The 17688-nt window shown below is 40.9% G+C and overlaps 1 protein-coding gene and 1 long non-coding RNA gene across 5 annotated transcripts in view; one reads left to right on the top strand and one right to left on the bottom strand.

Annotated features, from left to right (window-relative positions):
- GRB14 (growth factor receptor bound protein 14) overlaps positions 1 to 17688 on the bottom strand; it is a 102345-nt gene that overhangs the window by 53131 nt on the left and 31526 nt on the right. The gene's annotated exons all lie outside the window — the stretch shown is intronic.
- The window catches only part of LOC141995929 (uncharacterized), a 91440-nt gene that overhangs the window by 11660 nt on the left and 62092 nt on the right, over positions 1 to 17688 (top strand). The window lies entirely within an intron of this gene.

A 17688-nucleotide genomic window follows, 5' to 3' on the forward strand; every position in this document is an offset into this window, starting at 1 on the left:
AGAGAAGTGTTTGTGCATAAAGGGAAGGCACCACCTTTAGTGCAATAGGCATTAAGTGGTTACATTGCTTGAAGGGTGGGGTGGGAGATTGAGCAATTTGTCATTATTTATTTATTTATTATCACTAAATTTTGAATATTGAAATAGACTCATGAAAGCATTTGTGCCAAAAAATAAACCCAGAAGTGTCACAGTGTACATTTTATTTGGATTATGTTTGTTTCTTTAGTCATCTTATTCAGATTGTCAAATCATGGTTGACTTATATTTAAGGTGGAAATGAATACTGTGTGAATTGTTTTGAAATATCATTAACATAGGAGAGCAGTAACTGCTTGAAATGAAGAGGGAGCAGCAGAGGGGAAGGAAGCATAAAAGGTAACCAGAGCAGGGGATTTTTTTGTCCCCTGCTTCTCCCAATCTGTCATGCTGAGAAGTCTCCTAGCAGACCAAGGGCAGCAATTGTGAACTTCATGGATTTGTTGGAGGAATCTTGCAAATCCTACAGAACCAGGTTTGAAAACTAATTCCTATTGGTATTCTATTCAGACTGCATTATTTGCATTACAATACAGTAGGAGGGCCTCAGTATGCAGACACTATACAAACATACAGAAAGACACACACTCAATCCTAAAGAGTTTAAAATCTAATTCATTTAATGCATGGTCTAGACAATGCAATAAGATGTAAACTACCATACAAGTAAAGAGCCAACTACAGCTAACAGACAAAACTATTGAGCTTGAGTGCCAAAACCCAGGCATTGAAATCCATATTTAGGCACTTAAATCAAAATGACCAGATTTTCAGAAGATGCAGAGCATCTCTGAACCATAGATGATCAACACCTCTGAAAACCAGTCCACATTTATATAGATTTAGGTGCCTAACTTTAGGTCATCACTACCACAATTTTTTTTTTTGCCCTATGAATAAAACTTTGCACATTTTGTACTTCATTACAGTTTGTCACGTATGTTAACTAGATAATTATTGTATGTCAGAACCAGGTTTTAAAAGTCCTTCATATCTCCCGAGATCCTGATTAGTATCATGCATGATCATCAATAACCCGCTATCTTATAGTTAACTAAACGGCTGCTTGCCTGGAGCACTTGTTCTCTAGCTCCCAACCTTCTCCTCTTCTAGTCTGAAAGGTTTGCTTATTGAGGCTGGCAGAGTAGGGTAATGGGAGTTGTAGCATACTGCACTACAATGGAGGCATGCCGAAACATTTTACAACTCCCAACAATATTCCCCATCACTATCCAGATAATTCCACTAGAAATGGGAAAATTTTGCAAAAAAACAGTTAAGGGCACCCATATATTTCTAAAAGGCTAGTGTTAGCCTATTGGCCAGACAGGATTCCACCTACCCATCATGTAGAGTCTCCATCACCAGGTAGGTTTCCTGGGTGTGGTGGAATGCCAATCCAGGGAGTTTAAGGACCTTCCCAGGATTCTTCTTTTAAATTTTTCATCCTCTAGCATTTACCCACAAAGAGCAGATGTACAGAGAGAAAGACTCTCATAACTCTCAGAAACTACCTTATGCAGTCATGTCAAAGAGAAGGAAAATGTCATCAGGACAGATTTCTCACCCTATTCTAAGCTAATTAGGTATTATTAATTATTTGTATTACCATAGCACCAATATGGCCTCCTTTACCCTAATATCTGAGTACATCACAAGCATGTATGAATTTGTGCTCATCACACTCATGTGTGATAGGGAATTATTATTGCCATGTTGCAGATGGGGAAAACTGAAGCATCAAGACACTAAGTGACTTGCGCAAAGTCATACAGCAAGTCTGTGCGAGAGCAAGGATGGTCTCCTGAGTCCCAGGCTATTGCCTGGACCATCCATCCTTTTGCTTTTGAATATCCAGTGGAAAGGAAATTGCTCTGTTTCAGCCAAGGGTAAGAACATTTCCACATAGCTCCAGCACCAACAGGTTCCAGAATCAAACAAACAATCAAGGAAAAAAACAAGGGCATATATGGAAGAATTCAGAAACAAGCACAATTACAGCTACCTCAAGTATGCTGTTCATACCTTGAAGTGACTTAGTCCAGATGAAAAGCACACAGAAGAATGCATAAATTTTCAATTGTTTTGAAAGACTCAGTGTTTCTGTGTAAAATATAATGGTTTAAAATGTTTTAACATTAAGCTGATCACCTCTAAAAGTGAATGAGGAACTGCATACAATGATGTTGGCCGAGGGAAGGAAATAGGACTAACGATGTTGTGGGTAGGAAAACAGAAGAAGAAATAACATAAGACCACACACAGAGGACAGGGTCCTACATACATCTTGTACTTGGCAATCCAAGTACTGACTGTAGCCTTATGCAAATATTAGTGGTAAATATGTTATGTTAGATAGTTTTAAGCATAGAGATGGAGGGGAAGTAACTGGTTCCCTATTGCAGTTAAAAGGGTAGAGTCAAATAAAATGCTCTCATATTATTATAGTAGCCTCAGATGTATGCAGTAAACAGGAAATAGCAAAAATACATTAGTACAATAGTCTGTAGAGGCAAAAGAGGCAGCAAAAAAGGGTTGTCTTTAGGGGTAAACAAAGAAGATCTGGGTTCTCTTTCTGGGTCTATCACATACTTCCTGCATGTCCTTGAACAAGTCAATCTCCAGGCCTCCACTTCATCTTCGTATAATGGGGTGGGGAGTAATAACATTTCTATATGGCAGGGTAACAGGTTGAACTCATTAAGATTTGTGAAGTGATTCGACTTCATGTGATTAGTGCTTTATATATTTAACATATCATCATACTATCTGCTTAGCCTAAGGGATTTACAAACAGAATAAAAAAAACTTTACAGATCAGATTTGCTGTAAGATCTTATGCAAGCAATTCACAAATAAATGACATTTCACTATCCACCAACAGCTAAACTGACTTTAGGAAAGTCACCTGACCTCCTTGTAATTATGATTCCCCATCAGTAAGACAGGTACACTGCTTATCTTCCTAACAGTGATTATAAAGCACTTGAAATCTTTAGATGAAAGATGCTGTATAAGTATCATCATTATCAAAGATATGGGGGGCAGGGAAAGATGGGCAGAGAGGGAGAGAAAAGCTTGCACTGCACTCACATTTCTTCTCCTAAATTAGTAATACATTAAGAAGCACCCACATACAGGTACACTTACAAAAAAGTCACCTATGAAAATGAGGGAAAGAAAGGACTTCCAAAATCAAGCTAACACAACATTACTTCTCATTTTTGTTTGCTGTGATCAGTGAAGTTAAGGGCAGGAGATCATCAGCCATACATTTGAATTCCTTGTTCTCGTTTGTGTCAAGTGTCACCAATACAGTATTTAAATGGTGCTTTGTAATTAACTGTCCAACATATTCTTTGCTTGTCAGAGAGCAATAGAATTCGATGTTCTTACATAAAGTAAATCTGTTACAGACACATTCAGAGTTGGATTAAAAGAATTTGGGAGCCCTAGGGGAATCAGGGGACCCTCACCTTTCCTGCCCCAAGGAGGTAGGAGGCTTGGGGAGGGAGCTGTTGGCAAGCAAGACTGCTCTGCACTCATCCTGCAGCAGCTCCTGCTATTCAATAAGAGGAGCAGATTATGTTCTTTCTGGGCAGCAATTTTATACAGGAAATCTAGGCTGAACTAGAACATACAGGCTTCAAGGTAAAAATGCCAATATTAATATCAGTTTATCTTCCGGGAGCTCATTAAAGAAAGAACATAGATGGGAATTTCAGCTTTAAATGTAAAAGTTGATAACTTGTCTGCTCATGGTAGCATTATTCTCGGATAGTAGCCTACATTGTCCAGGCAGATTTTCCCCTTGACCTGGCACAAATATATGCCACATCTCTCATGGATTATTATTTGTACTGTGGTCAAGCCTAAAGGACCCTTTGTTTTTTCTAAAGTATCTAGCTCAAAGGAAGACAGAAATATCTCTGGGGCAGCGTCTATCTAACTTGAAACAAGACAAGTGAACGTAACAAAAAAAAAAGTGTGTGGGGGGGGAGGAATTAAGATACTGTCTTGTGGTTACAGAAGGAATTCCATACCTAAAGGACAACAAGTGTGACAACGTCTGCGGCAGTAAACAAATAGATATTCAAGGTTGGGGGATGGGGATGATAAAATACGTGACAAATGTGGATACATAGCGAATGGCAGAGTTGTGGGAGGCCTTGAAAGCAAGGATAAGAAGTTTGAATTTTATGTAGTGAAGAAAGAAGAAAGGGCATTATCAGATGAACAGACAAAAAAGATGGTCTAGTATACAATGGAGGGGGGCAAGATGGGTGTCAGGGAAGCCAGCTAGGAGGTGGTTAACATTGTCAACACTTGAGATGAGGGCCAGAATAAGAGTTTTACTAATATGGAAACAAAAAGATTGGATTTCAGGGATTTTATAGAGGAAGCAGGAAACTTTGGACACAGCATGGCTGTGCACAGCAAGGGAAAAGAAGAAACCCCAAGTTACAGGCTTAAATGACAAAAGGATATTAGTGTTGTTAAAGGTGACAAAATGGGGTGGGGTGGAAGGTGCCAGTCTAGAAGAACAGGTAAGGAGTTCAGTTTTGACGATAATATGTTTAAGTCTGCACTATGGAGACTCTACAGGCATAGCTATGCAGGCATAGGCCTGTAGTGTAGATGCCACTTACACCCATCAGAAGGGGTTTTTCTGTTGGTGTAGGACCACCACCTACTTAAACAAAGTTACGATATCAATGGAAGCCCTAAGCACTATCAACATAGCTGTGTCTACACTGGGGTTAGTTGTCATAGTTACATCAGTCAGACGTAGCTGATCTCACAGGAAAGCGGAGGAGGACTTACTAGGGTTGCCGACTTGGTAATATTTTAAAAACGGACACTCCAGCAGGAGTGCCAGAACATCTCCTGCCCCACCTCTTCCCCAGAGTCCTCCCCACCATCCACTCCTCTCCCCCCCCCCCCCCCGTCACTCACTGCTTTTCCCCTCCCACTCCCCCATCCAGGTCAAGAGGAACTCACCTGGCAGAGCCAGGCCTGGGAGCTGCAGCCACTGGACACAGATAAGAGGTGGCCCCAGCTGAGTAGGACTGGTGCAGGTGATGACCTGGCACCTCCCCGCCTTCCCCACTCACAATAACCAGACACTGGTTGTCTGGTCAGTAGATCTGACCAGACACTGTCAGGTCCCCTTTTCAACTGGTAAGTCCAGTCAAAAACTGTGCACTTGGCCACCCTAGGACTCACTTTAAAAGATGCTAAAAGAAATGGCCAGAAAGGTAGGAGGGACAAAAATGAAAGCCAAAGAAAGGCAAGATTTCAAGGACAGTATGATCAATAATGTCAAGAACAGCGCAAAGGTCAAAGAAGGCAAGAATAGAGTAGAGGCCCTGAGATCTGGTCTTTAGAGACTCAGCAAGAGCAGTTTCAATGAAGAGGAGAAGGCGGATGCCAGATCAGAGGGAATTCAGAATGGAGTTGGAGGACAGGAATTCAGGGCAATGGTTATAGAAGGCATAGAGTGAGCTTACAGGTGATAGAAAAAAGGGAAATGGGTTGATATTTGGACAGGCACGTGGGGGAGACCAGAGCATGCTTGTGTGAAGAGAGAGAGACAAAGAAGGTCTGGAGGCCTATAAGTAGAAAAAAGCAAGAGACACATTAGGGTCAGTCCTGGAGAAAGAAAATAATTGGGGAGAGAAAAGGGGAAGACCAGTCTAAACCTGATGAATGATTCAGTACATTGTGTTGAATTCTTCCTGGGCAAGTTAGTGTGTGTAGATTTTATACAAAGCTCAAATACCTCAATAACTAACTATATATTTATATAGATCAGAATAATCTCAAAGCTGCACATAAAATATTAGTTATGGGTATGGGAAATACTTTAGTTTTAGTATAAAAAGCCTAAGCAATTCCTTTTGTGCTGTATATATGCTACATTTATTCCTTTATATACAGCTATGCAGAATCATGTCTACTAAGTAAGAGATTTACTCCTAACCGAAATAACTATTCAGCAAAGCCTCTTGATACACTTCAAGGCTAGATAACAGAGTCTGAAGGTTAAGTTCTGACTTACTGGAAGCCTAATTTTTTCAAAGGAGACTAAAGTAGTAGGGCTAGGAAATGGCCAAGCACTTTCCCCAATTGATGAGAAATCAGTTTTCTTCCAAGGGATTTCTACCAAAAGGAAAGGATTATGAGCAGAGAAGAGCACTAAACACTGCCAATTTCCTTGGTTACTATATGAAGAATGTTAGATGTTCAAAGAAGTCAATAAGAAACTGAAAAACATATCAAAGAACTGAAGAGGGAGAGGGGGTGGAGTGCAACATTAATTGTGCCACTAAAGCTTGTCAAGCCACCCCAGCTAATAAGAAATGAAAGAATGCATTGCACCATTGAGATTTAAAGACTTGGAAAAAACCCACACATTTATGACTTCTCTCTCTCACACACACACACAAATTTCAGATGAGCTGTACAACATTTTGCCATACAATTCACATTAGATCATTGTGAATTCTGGGACTAAAAATCTGAAAAAGCCACAGCAAGTGTAGAATCCAGAGTGCCATTGAGTGACTATCATACAGCAACTGAACCTAATACACAGTATTTTGTCACATCATAAAAATATTTAGCATGCACATGTTAGAAAAAGCAAAAAGGCTGGAACAGGGATTTTTACAAAGACTGTGGAAAAACCAACACCCCCATCTTTCCTGCTAGGTTTGGGTTTTTTGGGGGTGAGGGGGTTGAGTGTGTGTGTGTGTTTTAAGATTATTCCTTTGAAATGGCTAACAATTAAAAAAATACCTTATTGCATATTTGTAAACAAACATGGCTATTTGCTGGAATAATGTTTAAATAATCTGTATATGTGTGTTAAAATTAGTTGTCAACTATTTCTCTCCCCTGCTCAAAGGGTAGCCGTTTCAATAAATGAGAAGACAAGGCCACAAACTTGTCTCCCTCTATTCAATCTGAATCATATCTGGTCTCTCTGTCATCTCCTTTAGGGTTGTCTCTCAATCAGCTTAAAATTTAAACACCACCAAAATAAACCTTTATCTTCCTTCCCAAACAGCTCTTCACTCCTCCTGTTCTTGGTCACTCAGGCTCATAACCTGGAGGTCAGCTTTGACTATTTTGATCCCCCTCCCTGCCCTTCACATCAAAGCCATCTGCAAATCCAATGCTTGTCCTAACGGTCATGTCTAGGATCTGTCCATTACAGCTTTAAATCACATTTAAGCCTTCATGATTGTCTTAATGGCTACGGGTTTTTGTTGTGTGTGTGCGTATATATATTGACTGGAAATGGGAGGGGAGCATGGTTTGTCAGTTTGGCCAGAGAAAAGACGGTAGAAATAACCATGAGAGGCAATCTGCCTCAACCATTGTTCTGACCATATCACCACTGTCTTTGAACTCTTCTGTTCCCCCCCTGCCCATCCCGTCTCCTCCTCCTATCAAATTGAAGTTTCTTGTCCATGTCTTCAAGCCCTTCCATAACTCTGCTCATTCCTTTTTCAAGCCTTTTCTTCAGGTTATTCTCAGCATAGCCTAAACTGATCACTTGCCGGGACACTTGAATATTCAATGGAAAAATGGAAAAAGCTCATTCAAGTTTCAGAAACAGGTATACAGTTAAAGATCTGCAGACCTGGGGAAATTAATAAGACCTAAAATCACACTAATTTAAAATTCAATCACAGGTGTCTTTCGGCTAAGATCAGCCTTTCAGCTGCATCTTCTCTTCAAACAGCTATGTCAGGCAAAACAGCCAGGATTTAGAGTATGCAGGGGAGACAGTGGGCTCACAACAATCTAAATGCCTAATATTAAAATAGATGCGTTTGGAATATATGTCCAAGCTCCCAGTCCTTTTAACTGCTATCCCCCCCATGTGTTATTATTTGTATGATAGCAGCAGACAGAGGCCTCAACTGAGACTGGGGCCCCGTTGTGCTAAATGCTATGCATACATACAGTAGAAGACAGGTCCTGCCCTGAAAAGCTGGCAGGCTAAGTAAGTCAGACACACAAAGAATGGAAGGGGAAACTGAGGCACCAAGCAGTGAAGTGATTTACCAAAGGTTACACATAAAGTTACCGGTAGAGCCAAGAACAGAACCCAGGTCTCCTGACAGTCTAATAGACAAAGCACTGCTCTGGCCATGTCATCTGACCTCATTTTTACCTTAGTTCCGCTCCGGTTAGAGGAACATAAGCAAACAGTTTTATTTCTCCCAGTTTTATTACTGAGCAGCCCAGGACAACAGACATGGCTGCCGTCCATAGCATTGAGCTAATAAGATCATAAACATTCAAATTGCAGATGTTCAGCGATGTAGATGGTTTGTGCATTATACGCTTTCCCCCGCCCTATGTCTATCTTATGTATTTAGGTAAGCTCTTTAAGGCAGGGACTGTCTACTACTTTGTGTTTGTACAGGGCCTAGCACAATAGGTCCCATTCTTGGTTGGTCCTTAAACGACTCCATAATAAATAATATTAATAGGGGTTTTCATCCTTCATTTAGGGTATGTCTACACTACAGCTAGGAACATACTTCTCAGCTCAGGAAGACAAGTACGCTCTAGCTCTGCTTGAGCCAATGCTCTTTAAATAAAAAAATAAAAATAAATAAAGAGAGAGCGCGCGAGCGTGCACGCACCAGGGATTGCACAGGCAAGCAGCTCAGGCTAGCTGCTTGATACAAGCCTGCCCGGACCCCCCCCAGGTATATACTCAGGCAGCTAGCCTGAGCTACCACCTGCACTACCACTGGCTAGCTATCACCTGTCTGTCTTTCTGAGCTGGGAAATATACTCCCAGTTGCAGTGTAGATGTACCCTTAAAGTGCTTGCACTTTTCTGCATGCAGCACAGTAGTCAGTAATAATCACCTGGGCCAATAATAAAAAACACCAACAATATTTATCCTCCTCCCTATTTCAGCTGCAGTTCTCCTGTGGTGTCAGAATTCCTAGCAGCATTCGCTGTATTATCCCATAGAAAGTGCTCAGAAGGAACTTTATCAACCATCTGCTATTGAACAGTTTTTATTCCGATTCTTCTCCACGCGAGCCAGCTCCTGCTATACACCTACGGGAAGTTATGGAAAGATTTATTAGCAGGGCAAAAGTTCACACTCACATAAGACCCCTCTACATGTGGAGCAGGTTTAGCACTACTTCAATAACCAGAGAAGTAAGCCGAGCATTTCAGTAATCAGACATTACAGTAGGTCTGTAACCAGCATGGATGTGTTATTTGGGCTGCTGTAATACTTCATACTTTTATGACAGTGTGCTAGAAGACAATATTTGAGAGTAGGACAAAAGTGCACTAATCTCCATTCCACCCTGTTTGGAATTACCTCGTTTCCGGTCTCCAGTCTCAGTGGTTGCAATTTGTGAGCTATTCTGGCTGTAGATTTCTGGGTTGGATTCCCCAGGCTCAGCAGAAGGCAGATCTGAATTTAGATAGTGCCCACAACAAACTCATTCCTTCTGGCAATATACCAGAGCCTGGATTTTGTGAGCTTCAAGAAGCGGAACAAGACTTCCCTGTTCAGTAAGGACTTTAGACATAGTATTGCAGTTTGAATCTAAAGAAGGTGCTCAGGTGTTTATGAAATAGGTGGTATTTATGCATTTTTAAATAACTCCATTTTTCCCAATTGTCCTTACGCATAGGAAGACAAAATATTCCAAGAAGAAACCACTGCCTCCAGATGTAACCATGTACAGACACCATTGGTATGTCAATTTGAGTGCTTTTATGTTAAGTTCCCAGGTTAATGCACTAGCCTTTCACCTCTGGGGACCAGAATACAAATTGAAAAATGGCTTTCAGCCTAACAGATGTATGTTCTCATCACTAACTCTGAATAAGATTTAGCTTAAGCAGTAATTTTTGCTGAGAAAAGGCCCAGGATTAAAGTATAATGGCAGATGCAGGCCAGAAGTTAGGGGCACTAGAGGTGTGTGGGGAAACTTTCAAATTGCTTCCTTACATCCATCCTGACTTTAACCAATCTAATCAGACCCTCAGTTCTTATAAATGACAATTTGTATTGTTTTAAAAAAAAGAAAAGGAGGACTTGTGGCACCTTAGAGACAAACAAATTTATTTGAGCATAAGTTTTCGTCAGCTACAGCTCACTTCATCGGATGCATTCGATTGTTTGTTTTAAGTTATCTTATGTAATATTTTTAAAAACAATGGACATGACACAGTTACGTGTCATGCTATATATGCACTCAGGGGTTTTATACACAGAATGACTTCTAAAACCTTATGAAAGTAGATCCTAGCTAGCATGAAATGTCACGGAATGCTTTTATCATTCCTCATTCCATGTACATGAGTGTCTATGTTTACCTATTACCACAACCAATCTTGTGGATGCATCAGTATTTATTTTTCTTGACTAACTGGTTCTCAGACAGACATAAATAAATGTTTTTTAATGCAGGTTGATATTTTTAGTCAGATTCCTTAAAAACAGTTTATAGAAGAGTAAAAAGTTACCAAAGACTAGAGAGAGAGAGAGAAAACAACATTAATTCTGAATCGTTAATTCAATGATTGTGGGGCCAAAATGTACAGATCTGATTTGAACAACACTTAATATGCACATTTGCATGCCTATTCAATAAATCACCTTTCCGGCTGACTTTTAAAGACCCTTTTGGAGAAAAAGACAGAGCCTTTTAGAATAACATCCATAGCAAGCAGTGTCCATTTATGGTCTGTAGAAAAGGAATTGCATGAATCATGGAAGTACTTTCTAGAGGCAATAAAGCTTGTACTGCATTTTATTCTTATGAGATGTAGTTGAGTGGCAATGGTATGAATAGCATTTGTCTATATTAGGGAACAACAGATACATATTTGGAGTATGTATTCCTTTCAGCTTTTCAAAAAGAAAATGAAGGTGAGTAGTGCATCCATCAGGAACTAGCAGGGTAGCCAAAGATCAGCTAAGTAATGCAACTAATTTTTCTTCTCATGAAAAAAATGCCATTGCAATTTTTTTGTAAAATTGGTAAAATCTGCACTTTTGCCCTACTATATCTGATGGATATTAAATCAAATTCTTATGGAATAGATGACCATCAATTGAGAATACTTCATGGACTAAGGCTGTTTTCATTTGATAAAAAGTAGAGCTGCTATTTCTAAAACTGTCTGACAATATATTCCTAATTACCATTGAATACCAACATAACATTTCATTCTTTACTTACACTTTTTTCCCCATTTTTAACATTGTATATAAATCTATTACTCAAAAAATAGGACAAAAATAGTACATTTGTGACGTTTTAAAAGCACATTTTTGGAAAAAAGAAAACAGTGGAGACTGCCTTTTAAAATGTGCATTCATTCTTCTAAGGAAAAATCTACTATTTGAAATAGTATGAAACATAAGAAAAGCCTAAAGATGCTGTGATTCAAGTCAATGAGAGCTTTGACCTTGGTTTCAAGAATAGTATGATCGGATCCTAAATGTTATACTATATGATGCAGTCTCTGTATTTACTAAAAATATACTAGAAAGAACTAACCAAAAAAAAATCTTAACTTTTTAAGTTAAGGAGAATGATACTCTCCCCCATTATAAACATTTCCCCAACTTTGTTTCTACACTAGAGTGATTTAAATAGCTGTAATAAAACTTATGGGGAGGGATTCATAGGAGGAAGTCTCTGCAAGGAGTTCCCCACAATTGTTCTGGAGTGGGGGTTGCTCTCTGCAGAACCCACTCTCAAACCTGGGGGATCCCAAGAATACTAGAACTATACCCATGGAGACCTGCTGCATCCCTTCCCTCAACTACCCCTTATGCCCAGCTCCCTGGAAACACAACTGTATTGGAGCTGCTCTACAAGGGTATCTTCCTGCCCATGGTAGCTCCCAGAAGCATTAGGTGAGGGGGCTATACAGAAATAAACACAGTCCTGGGCTGTGTTTATCTTTTGCCTAATGTCCAAAAGGAGACAGAAAAATACATATCCCAAACTGACCATCTCAGATGCACTCCTGCCTTTGGCCTGCCCAGTCTCTGTTCCCTCCTCCATTGTGGCTGCCCATAATCAGGAAAGATCAAGGATTTCCCTACACCTTCCCTGAATTTCCCCAATCCTCCCCTCCCCTCATTACATGCAGTGCTGCCAATTTGGTTGTTGGCTAGAAATTTGAATTGAAATTGAAACAATACACACTTTAAAAGCATATACAGTACGTGAGAAAATATTTGTACCTGAGAAAGCATAACAGGTTTGAAAAAGTATGAACAAAGACTAGCTTCTTCATACAGCTGTTATTTATGACAATGTCGGCACATTTTGGGGGGCTATTTGGCCTACCTAATGATGTCAAATTATGATTTGTAAGCAAGGTCTGAATGAGCTCTCCCCTGACTGCTAGTGATGAGCCAGGGGTGGGTGGAAAGGCTTCAGGACCAGACTGTATTTATATGAACACATATGTATTTATATGTGTTTATATGCCTAGGTATCTAGTAGACAGAGCTGTGCTGCCAAGTGATCACTTTTAGCTGGTGTTGGGTTACAAATCACTTTAGTATTGAATTTGGGGGTCATGAAATGTTATTATCCTTATTGTATGAGAAAAGGGCAGCAGAACTGTACGTAGTCTGCCTGAATTAGGGGGTCTCCCTCAGTGCTTAATTTGTGCTAGGGCTTGCCAGGGCTGAGCCTTGGCACCTCTAAGCTTGGCAGTTCATAGCCCTGAGACCTCAGGGCTTGCCACATCAGTTATGAAAGTAACAAACTTGCTTGAGCCCCGGCACCCCTCTCATTACAAATTAAGCACTGGTCACCCTCCAGTGAACTGCACTTCCTGATCAGGAGGTTTGGATGGCATATCCTAGTGAAAAGAGAGGGGGAGATGGGGCACAGGTGTTTTGCTTGGTGGCATGGGCTCTGCCTAAGAGACACAAACACTACTTGACCTGCCCCTCTCTCCTGTTTAGAGATAGAGCTGATTAGGCTCCATAGAGAGCCTTTTGGTTTAAGTGTCCACTAGAGCTGAAATCAGAGATAATCAGGTCTAAGTGCTTAGACCTTCTGTGGGACAGTGTTTCTGTGGAAGAGACAGCCCAGCCTGCACTAGCAGCAAGGTTCCCCCACAGAGATGAAATCACTGAGAGCTGGGTGGAATTTTGAGACCCCAACTCACAGAGGTCACAGCGGCAGGTGGCAGCAGAAGGTGATGGTGCAGAACCATTGGGGACAGAGAGGTGAAGCGAACAGTGGCATGATGAACAACAGTGGCCAGAGCATTTGTTTGTTGGACTATGTTTTAGAGACTTCTGATTCTTGTATTAAGTGATGGGGTAAATAACATTTCCTTATTAATTTTCCTCCATACCCAGTCAAGATTTTATAGGTCTCTATCTCTTTTCCAAGCTGAAAAGCCAGTCTTTTTAATTTCTCCTCATATGGAATCTGTTCCACATCCCTAGCAATTTTTGTTGCCCTTCTCTGTACCTTTTCCAATTCTAATATATCTTTTTTGAGATGGGGTGACCAGAACTGCACACAGTATTCAAGATATGGGTATATCATGGATTTATATAGTAAAAGTGGACGAGCTTGGTTTGCCAGAGTGATCAGCCAAGCCAATACTGACAACCTGTATGAAAAGGCTGCAAAACACCATGGCCTCTGGACTGCATCAACATGCAGAAAGCCTTATAAGCCAGTCGCTGTCAAAGCCAATTTTAGAAGTACTTAATAATGCTGTTAATAATGTTGGAGACACAACTCAGTTTACGTGAACCAACATGGCTTTTGCATCATACTTTCTATTTAAGCAAGAGATACCACACACTAAAAGCTGGAGACCAATTTTAAGTGAATTGTCATTTGTTAATCGTGAAGTTGGACACTGGTTCTGAACAAGACCACAGCAAATGCTCACTAACTTTCTGCAAGAAACTCAACTGACTGGTTAGAAGCATGCAGTGCAACAGTGAAAGACTCAGTAGTTGAAAAAGTGAAGAACTCTCTCACCACATTCAGAAAGTTTCCCTACATGGCTGATGAATGCACCGATGCAAATGGGTGTCAAGTATTAAGTTATTGCGTATGTTATCTTGATAGCTGTGGTAGGCCAGTAGATGCATTCTAGATGTTCAGGTTATAGAAGAGACATCAGCTGCATCTGTGACATCTAAGAGTTAAATGTTTGTAAATTGAACCCCAAAGAGATGGCTGCTTGTGTATTTGATGGAGCTGCAAACTTCTCTGGAAGACATAGTGGAGTACAGGCTTTGCTCAGAGAAAAGCGTTTCTCTAAACTCTCCTATACACACTGCAGAGGCCATCCATGAGTATGCATCCGATGAAGTGAGCTGTAGCTCACGAAAGCTTATGCTCAAATAAATTGGTTAGTCTCTAAGGTGCCACAAGTACTCCTTTTCTTTTTGCGAATACAGACTAACACGGCTGTTACTCTGATGCTCTCTCTAAGTAAGTCTACTGTTGAAACCACTTGGGTCATGAAACAATGTCATCCAGGCATCTGCTACAATAGTAGTAGATCTTTGTCCAGCAGTAGAAGCTACCCTTGGATCAATCAGACATCCACTGAAAACATATTGGAAGAAACAAAGGCTTCAGTCCAGAAGTTGACTAATGAAGGCACTTATATTGACTCCTTACGTGAGGAGGGCAAGACGTATTTGTCAAGCCAGGTGAAAAAGTACACAGACTTGATTCTTACAAATCTACAATAGTGATTTCTGGATTCTACTCAACTTCTACATAGCTTTTACAGATGCCTGTCTTATAAAACACCTACAGCCTACAGTTGAGTGGAGTGAGGTGCTACCAGCAATGGGGCTGCTGTGTGACCAGGACAGAATAGAGAATTTGAACACAGAGTGCACATCATACAAACAAATGAAGATTTAACTTCAGCTTCTTCTTTATCATCACTAGTGGTTCGACCCAATCTTTGTGCTATGTTTCCTGGTGTAACCGGACACAGACTCACCAGCAGCGCCTCCTGCTGGTCGTCTCAGGGAATTAGCGTTCCAGCCTCCGGAGCGCCCTCTTCAGGCCGGTGTCTCGCCCTGATGCTGGCTCCCATGTCCCTCCCAGGACACCGGTGCCCCTTTCATTGGGTGCTGCCCCTGGCAGTACCCCACAGTTCTGGGTCTCCCCCTCCCAGGGGAACCCCCCACCCACTATCCCTACCTCGCCTCAGTCGTAGGCTCCTGTCAATCACCAGCTAGCCCCCGCGCCCTGGGGCAGACTGCAGTAAGAGCCACTCATCACAGGCAAGGTGGGGTTTGGACCTGCTGCTTCTGCCCACCCGTGGCTGCCCCCTGGCAACCCCGGTACCTAATAGGCCTTCCCAGGCCTGCAGCCTGGGGCTTTCCTAGGCCAGAGCTCCCTGGCTCCCTTGGCCTTTCCCCAGCCCTGCTCCAAACTAGGTCCTCTTATTCAGGTCTCTGCAGCCAGGTCCCTCCCTCTCAAAGCTAGAGCTAGAGCTAGAGCAAGAGCTCTTCTGCTCCTGGCTTCCCTGGCTTTTATAAGGCCCGCTGGGTCTGTTTGGGGCGTGGCCCACAGTTGCGGCTGCTCTGCCAATCAGCCCAGCTCTTCCCCTGCCCCAGCCCTCTCCCAGGGCTATCTAAAAACCCCTCTGGGCCCGAGTGGGTGTGCACCCCGCTACCCCAGGATGAAAGAAGTAGGAATTCATCTCTTGCTACTCCCAATCACAACAGCTACAGTTGAGCATTCTTTTTCCTCATTGAATAGAATTGTGTGTTCTGAAAGAAGTCGCCTTCTGCATGATCATATCATGAAGGACTGGAAGTAATGGACACACAAGAAGACACCAAAGAGTTGTGCAAAATTACAAGAAACCAGGAAGGATGTAGGTGTAGTACTTCATAGTAGGCTTGCGTAGCCAACTTTAATTTCTGTGATTATTTTAAAAACATGAGTTAAATCTAATAAAATGGTCGTGAAACATTTTTCCGTTTTTACTATGGGGCTATACAGCCCACCTTCGCCCTCACAGTCTCAACCCTTTCCCACCCCGCATATATTCAAACAGTCCCCCTAATTTCAATTCCTGGGGAAAACACAGGGGAAGATGGTGCTACAGAAGTGGCTAAGTCATCCTTCGGGGTCGGTAGGAAGATCCTTACAGAAGGTATGCCACATGCACAGATACAAAGAACACAAGCTGCAGCACGAAGTTTGAATTTGGCATTGAATTAGCCCTGATCGAGGACACGCGCCTTTGAATATTCCAGTGTAAAACTTGTTTGGATCAGATATCCATTGAATATTGGACTCTGGGTGCACACAGTACATTTTGCAGTTTTCTCACTAAGCTTATAAAATGTGCAGATAAGGAAGGCTGTACTAAGCATGCATATCTAACTTCGCTGCATGTTGAAAGACTTAGTGAAGTTGTGCAGTGCTTGGGCAAGAGCTATACAGGCACACTTGTCCCATTCACTATCTGTAAAGTACGTAAAGAACACTTAAATACTTGCTAAGGTTCGTGGAAGAATGGGGTCTTTCAGGCATACCTTATAAAGTTTTAGAGGATTGGGCACTGGTGGTATCTAACAAAACAAAAATAAACTCCCAAATGTGGAATTACTTTTTCCTTCATTAGTTCACACAGAAAATTCTGACAAAAACTTTAAGGCTGCCAGTGAAGTATTCAAAAACCAGGGAACTCCAAAGTTACAGGTACACCTTTACCTATGTCTGTGCGTACAGCACAAAGTGTAGTGGGTAATATTGTGTATTACTCTGTCTATTCTAGACAAAGTGCATTAAAACAAATGCCCAACAAACAAAAAGAGCAATAATGAAAGATTGTGGCTCATGTAGACCACCTAAGTTTACAACTGAATTATCTTGAAGCTAACTGCCTCGTTTCCTAAAATACATGAAAGGATTGTTGAAAATAAAATGCATAATACGAGGGTATTGATTAACTTAACATTCAAACATTTTAGATGATTTTCTTCTCTGGCAAGTCAGTTAAGCTATATTGGACTATTAGGACAAAAAAATGTATGGAGACAAGGACACAGACATTTACAAGATGCTATATGCATATCTAAGGTTGGGGGTGGAATATTATACTCTAGATATAGTATGCAATTATCTAATTAGGACAGTATCATAATTCATATTGCATAAGACAGAAAAAGTAAGTTATATGTAAAACCTTAACTGTATTTGTATTATACATAAAACCTTAACTGCATTTCCTGAATTTTGAATGCTCAACTGGGTAATCTTACCATTCTCCTAATGTTCTTTTTTTGATAGAACACTTGAGTCAAAACTGTTTTTTGAGTAAGAAGAGATACAAAAGCTGTGTGATCAAATGATGTAGACACCATGGGCCAAACAAGTCATAACAAACATACACTATGTCTTATTTCTGTAGAGATGGCCTTGAAAGCCTCTTAAAACTACAATGATGTTTCACTGAAATTCCATCTTAGTAACTGAGTAACAAAAGACCCTGTTTACCAGGATTTCATTTACTTTGAGAAAATAAAGCTAACACATGGCAATGAAACCTACCTTTGCAAATTTATTTTAAATCATATGAGTTTTTTTTAAAATAGAGATGCCTGCA

This window comes from Natator depressus, chromosome 11 (assembly GCF_965152275.1).
Source record: "Natator depressus isolate rNatDep1 chromosome 11, rNatDep2.hap1, whole genome shotgun sequence".
NCBI classification, from domain to species: domain Eukaryota; kingdom Metazoa; phylum Chordata; order Testudines; family Cheloniidae; genus Natator; species Natator depressus.